Source organism: Lipotes vexillifer, unplaced genomic scaffold, assembly GCF_000442215.2.
Source record: "Lipotes vexillifer unplaced genomic scaffold, Lipotes_vexillifer_v1.1 scaffold496, whole genome shotgun sequence".
NCBI classification, from domain to species: domain Eukaryota; kingdom Metazoa; phylum Chordata; class Mammalia; order Artiodactyla; family Lipotidae; genus Lipotes; species Lipotes vexillifer.
The window spans coordinates 7,245,234-7,251,896 of NW_006786690.1; positions in this window are offsets into that span (position 1 = coordinate 7,245,234).

Here is a 6,663-nt window from a genome sequence, read left to right on the forward strand (position 1 = left end):
TTCCCTACATCTTTTAAGTAGGCATTTAAAATTTTTTATTTATTTTTGACTGCGCTGTGTCTGCGGCGAGCAGGGGCTACCCTTCATTGTGGTTCAGGAGCTTCTCGTGGTGGCTTCTCTTGTTGTGGAGCACGGGCTCTAGGCGCTCAGGCTTCAGTAGTTGTGGCATGCAGGCTCAGTAGTTGTGGCGCATGGGCTTAGCTGCTCCACGGCATGTGGGATCTTCCCGGACCAGGGCTCAAACTTGTGTCTCCTGCATTGGCAGGCGGATTCTTAACCACTCTGCCACCAGGGAAGTCCCTAAGTAGACATTATTATTATCCCTATTTTAGATAAAGAGAATTCAAGAGAGAGATTGAGCCCAAGGTCACACACCTGGTAAGAGGCTGAGCTGTTGTGAAATGTACCTAAGATTTTATTTTAATCAGGTATGGTAAGATGACAGACATGGAGACAACTGCCTTTGAAAGAAGAATGTATTACATTTCTCAAGGGGAGTGGGGCATGACAGCTACACAGGGCTGTGTGGGAAAGCAACAGGGTCAGTAAGACAGAAATAAAAGCATGGTCAAAAGTTTTTATTGTGATTTTCATGGGAAGGAAGGAGAGAGGCAAGGTAAATCAGGAATGGCTAGTTTGAATAATTTCAGCAGGCTCCAGGCTATGGGGTGGTCCCTAGTTACCTGGTATCCAGCCCTGGGGTGATTGACAGCTGGGGCAATATTGACTCGGCTGTGAGAGTTGATAAAGGATATAGTCAGGTGTTTGGTTTTGGATTGATTGGTTTGCATGTGAAAGGCGGGTTTTTTAGGCAAGTTGTTTACTATCTCTAGGAATTAGCTAGCCCTGGGAGGGGCAGTCTCTCCAGGATTAGCAAGGCCCTAAAATGTCAAAGCATCATAAATATAGAAAATAAAAACATGATTAATACATGAGCCTGAAACTGAACTTCAGCAGACTGTCTCTGGAGTGTGTTTCAACCTTGCACACTCTACTGCCTTTCATAGGATTATTGTGAGTACTCAAATGGGGTGTAAAGTATACATATAATACTTAACACATTGCCTGGCACTTAGTAAGTTCTTTATAAATCACCAGGACTATTATGCAAAGGCCAAGAAGTGGGAGAGAGAACAGGGTGTATTCAGACAACTAAGCAATTCAGCATGACTTTACTAAGGAATGCTAGGGTTTAGGGGTGTGAGGGGATACTGGGGAGAAATCTAGCTGGTGTGGTAGGAGAGGCCAGCCACATCTTGGAGGCCTAGTTAAGGAGGATGGAGTTTACCCTGAGGGCAAGGAAGGACCACTGAAGAGTTGTGAACAGGCTCAGATTTGTTCTTTTTAGAGAACATCTTTCTGGCTGCAGTATGGAGAATGAATTTACACCAGAATGACAGTGGAGTCAGTAGTGCCCAGAAGAACTGGAGGAAGATTTGATCTCCCCAGCAACCATTCAGCACTCCCAGATTTTCATTAGGGCCTCTGCCTTTCCCCCATTCTCAGTTCCTTTGGTGGTGGGGTGGGGTGGGGTGGGGAGTGGTTCTATCTCCCCCAGGGGTGGAGAACTTGACCACCCCAGGCCCAAATGAATCAACTGAGCCCATTCCTTGTGCCACTATGATTGGGTCAATGAGAGAGGTCCAATAAGAGCGACTATCAGGACTTTGACTCAGACTATTGGGAAACAAACTTGTTTTTTTTTTTTTTTTAACAAACTTGTTTTTGAGTGCAGAGCTTGAATCTGAGAGGATATGAGGGCTGGAGCTGCTGCAACCACCTTGCCACTAAAAGGAGAGAGCCTGGAGCTACAGGGGGCCATGGCCTAGAATAGAATAAGGCCAACCCAGTGGGAAACAGAAAATGAGCTCCAATGTCATCATCTGAGCCCTGAATCCAGCCATGCCTGAAGCCACTTACCTCACTGTTCACTCCATTTTTTGCCAAGCCAATTTGAGTTTGGTTTCTGGCTGATACAATGAAAGTAAGTGAAAGCAAATGGCTCACTGCCATTCATTCCCTAATACTGACTAATCAAGAAAAAAGAAAAAAAAAGTGCAGTCCTACTTCCATAGACTGAATGTTTGTGTTCCCCCCAAATTCGTATATTGAAATCTAATCCCCAATGTGATGGTATTTGGAGGGGGGGGCCTTAAGTCATGGGGGTAGAGCCTTCAAGAATGGGATTAGTGCCCTTATAAAAGAGACCCCAGAGAGCTTCCTTGTCCCTTCCAACATGTGAGGACAGCAAAAAGATGGGGGTATATAAACTAGGAAGCATGCTCTCACCAGATACCAAATCTACCAGCATCTTGCTCTTGGACTGCCCAGCCTTCAGAACTTTGAGAAATAAATTTCTGTTGTTTATAAGCCACACTTTAGAAAGAATCCAAATGTCCATCAAAAAGAAAATGGAAAAATAAATTATGGAATTTCTATACAGTCAAAGCTATTCTATACAATGGCAACTCAAATAACATATATAGCCCTGCACACAATGAAATATGACACAACCTTTTAAAAGACTGTCATAGCTCTGTATAAAGACGTGGTGACTTGTCCATGATATATGAAAGAAAAAAAAGTCACAAACAATATATATGATATAATCCATTTGTGTCTAAGAACTTTATGTTTTAGTACATACTAGAATATCCACCAAACTGTCAATCGTGGTCATCTCTAGACAGTCAGCTCATGGGGAAATTTACATATCCTCCTTTATATATTCCTGTAATGTTTTATTTTCCTAAGACATTTATTACTTGAATTTAAAAACTGATTAAGGTTAAATATTTTTTAAAGTAATGAAGTTACAGTCTATATATACAGTCTGCATTCTTTTAACATTATAAATGAAAAATGGCTCAAAATGTTCTAAAAACAAGGACATCATTTTAATAGATAAAGGGGAAGTTGTGCAAATATCTCAGCAAAGGTCTTCAGAGTCCTTCTCTCCCAATTCTGCACATTTGTAAGACTTCAGTCAAAGGAGAAGTTTACATTTCTAAGGGGAGCATGAGAATTAGGCTCTTTGGCCTTAACAGAGCTCCAATATTAGCAGATCAAAAGCTAGAAGTTCTGTCTTCATGTTGACAACATCCAAATATTTAGAAACATGAGGAAAATGGACTGACCTTTCCTCCTCTTGATGCAATTGTTTTGGCTTTGAGCAGGAAGTACTTTTGCATCCTATTTCAGGGTTTAATGTCTGACCTAGAGATACAGCTCCTACTAACAGAAGAGGAGTTAGAGGAAATGAATGAACAGTTAGTTGGGAGGGAAGAGCGAATAAAAAAGTAAAGACCCCTTGGTGGCAAGTAACAGAAAATCCTACTCAAACTGGCTTAGGCCACTTGTATCTGACAAGTCCACTAGCTTCAGGTATGGCTGGATCCAGGGGTTCAAAAGTATCAAGATTAATCTCTCTATATCTCTTTATTGTGGAACTTTATATAGGAATGGTCCTCCTACGTTGTGGCACTTTCACCAGCAGCTCCAGTATTACATCCCATTCTCTCTTAAAACCAGCCGGAGCATGATGTTCCATTTCCTTAGCAGTCCCATTGACTTGAATTGCTCTCAACTCTCTTTTGTCTGAATGGGGTCGTGTTCAAAGTTGTCACTGTGACCAGAGGGGTAAAGTAGACTGACAAGTGTAGGCCTGGTCAACGTGCCCGTTCCTGGAGCTGGGGTGAGAGTTATGCCAATCAAGTCATATGGACTGAGAGTGGGGGAAGGGTGGTGTCCTCAAAGGAAAATCAGAAGAAGGAGAAGGTTTCAGAAAGAACAGATATAAAATACAGGAATAGTCAAGTGGCTGGATGGGGCTTCAGCTCCATTTCAAATAGTGGCAAGTGCTATGAAGAAAGATAGAGTAGGGTAATGGGCACAAGAAAAAGAAAATCTTGCCTCCTTGCTCTGCAGCTAGAACACTTTCCCTGCTCTTGAGGCATTTTGGGGTTTAATAGGTCAATGCCATCAGCTTTTAGTTTTTATTTATTTATTTATTTATTTTGCGGTATGCGGGCCTCTCACTGTTGTGGCCTCTCCCGTTGCGGAGCACAGGCTCCGGACGCGCAGGCTCAGCGGCCATGGCTCACGGGCCCAGCCGCTCCACGGCATTTGGTATGTTCCCGGACCGGGGCATGAACCCGTGTCCCCTGCATCGGCAGGCGGACTCTCAACCACTGCGCCACCAGGGAAGCCCAGCTTTTAGTTTTATCCTCTGGAGATGCCTTAGGTGTGAAGTGAGGGAATTCAGGATCAATATTCCAGGGGTGGGGAAAGAGGTTCATTTTCACACGACAGGGGGCTCCAGGGTCCTGAGCTTCCCAGGAACTTCAGTGACGCAGTGCCCTGGGTCACGATTCTTTCATTTCACATTATCCCTCCAGTGCCTATCCAGCTTCAGGCAGAGCTCACGGTGATACTGCAGCCCTCACAGAATTGACTCGATACGATGAGGCACAGATAAGGAACAAGTCAACAGACATATAGGACATGTTTGGTGGTGAGAAACGCTATGACAAGAGATAAAGCAGGGTGAGGGAGAAAGAGGGTCACAGGGTGGTCAAGGGAGTGCACTCTATTGAGAAGACATTTGAGCAGAGACTGAGGAACTTGAGGGATGGAGCTGAAACCTTGTACCTCAGGTGGGACTTGAACCCACGTGGCTAGGATTCGAGCCCAGCCAAAACCCATAGTCTTCCAGCTGAGATCACACACCTGGTTTCAAGACTTAATGAAGCTCAGTTTCTTGAAGTCTCATCACAGAAAGAATTCAGTGAGAGACAAAGTGATGGTAAGAAGTGGGTTTATTTAGAGAGAAACACACTCCACAGACAGAGTGTGGGCCATCTCAGAAGGTGAGAAAGGCACCAGGGTATGGGGGCTGTCAGTTTTTACACAGGTGGGTAATCTCAGAGGCTAATGAGTGGGAGGAGTATTCCAGCTATTTCAGGAAGGGGCGGGGATTTCCAGGAATTGGGCCACCGCCCACTTTTTGATCCTATTGTCCGTCTTGGAACTGTCATTTAGCTTGCTGATGTGTTACAGTGAGCGTATACTGAGGCTCAAGGTCTAGTGGATGTCGACTTGTCTGCCACCTTGGACCCATTTGGTTCTAATCAGTTTATGTCATGTCCTCAGGCTACGTCATTCTTTCAAAGGTTGTGTCCTGCCCCCTTCCCTCCTGTTTCAGAGCCATGCAACTCTCTGGGGGAGCAGAGTTCTGGATGGAGGGAAGGGCAAGATCAAAGACCTTGAGGCCAGAGGATGTCGGTGTTGTTGGAAGAACAGTGCGGAGGCTGGTGTGGCTGGAACAGAGTGAGTGAAGGGAAGAATGGTAGGAGGGAAGATCAGAGAGACGATGGGAGGACAGGTCATGCCCTGGTAGGCCATGGTGACAACTTTAGCTTCTTTAGACAGGAAGCTGTTGGACAGAGTGAGCAGAGGTGTAGCATGATCTGACTTTGGGGTTTTGGGGGGGGGGGTTGTTGTTGTTTTCTTTTGGCCATGCTGTACAGCATATGGGATCTTAGTTCCCCGTCCAGGGATCAAACCTGCGCCCCCAGCAATGGAAGCACGGAGGCTTAACCACTGGACCTCCAGGGAAGTCCCTGAGTTTGGGTTTTAAAGAATCATCCCACCCACCAACCAACCGACCAACAGCAGAAGGAATACTCTGACAGCTGTGTGGAGAACAGACTGCAGTAAGCAAGGCTGGAAGCAGAGAGGTAGGTCAGGCAGCTGTTGCAATAATGCAAGTAAGAGATAATGTTGGCCTGGACTAAGGTGGCCATGTGCTAATAGTGAAACAAAAAGTGGCCTGGGTCTGGATGTGGGGCAAGACAATGAAGGAACCAACCAGGTGTACCTTGAGGGTCAGATAACAATGATGGGGATATTTGTAATTATTCATACGGACATCCGCAGACTTTTGGCCAAAGGGCATCAAACTCCCACCTTCCTCCTATTAATACACCAAGCCCCCTCTGTTGGGACTTACTTGGAGTCTTACAGGACAGGCTATTCCTGACACGCTTACTCACACTTATAAATGGAGCTGAGAGGGCCAGATCCTTCCACCCTCTGTCCCTTAGGGATGGGCCTGTTACATAAGCTCAGCCAGTGGAATCTCCAAAGACAAAGAGAATGGAAAAGGGGTTGGGAACCCCAGATTCATCACAGAGACAGCACTTGAACATGAGTAGCATAGCCTTACCTATGGTTTCTGCTGCCCAGCCTTCCTCAGACAAGGCTACCAGTGCACTGCACAACTCCAATGGGGCACCATTTCATGCTATTCTATCTTAGTCTAGGGCAGGGGTCAGCAAACATTTTCTGTAAGTATTTTACGCTTTGCGAGCCATATGATCTCTGTCACAGCTACTCAACTCTGCTGTTACAGTGCAACGAGGGCCATAGACAACATGTAAAGTGATATGCATTCTGGGGGCAGTTGTTGTTCTCTGCAGCCCTGATGGAAGAAACCAGCAATGTTGTAAGAAAGCGGTAGTTCCAATAAAACTTTATTTGTAAAAACATGTAGTAGGCTAGAATTGGCTTGTAGATCATAGCTTGCTAATTCCTGGTCTATGGAAAGAGGGTCTTCTGTTAACAGGAATTGTACAAAAATGACTGACAGGCCCTGGAGGGCCC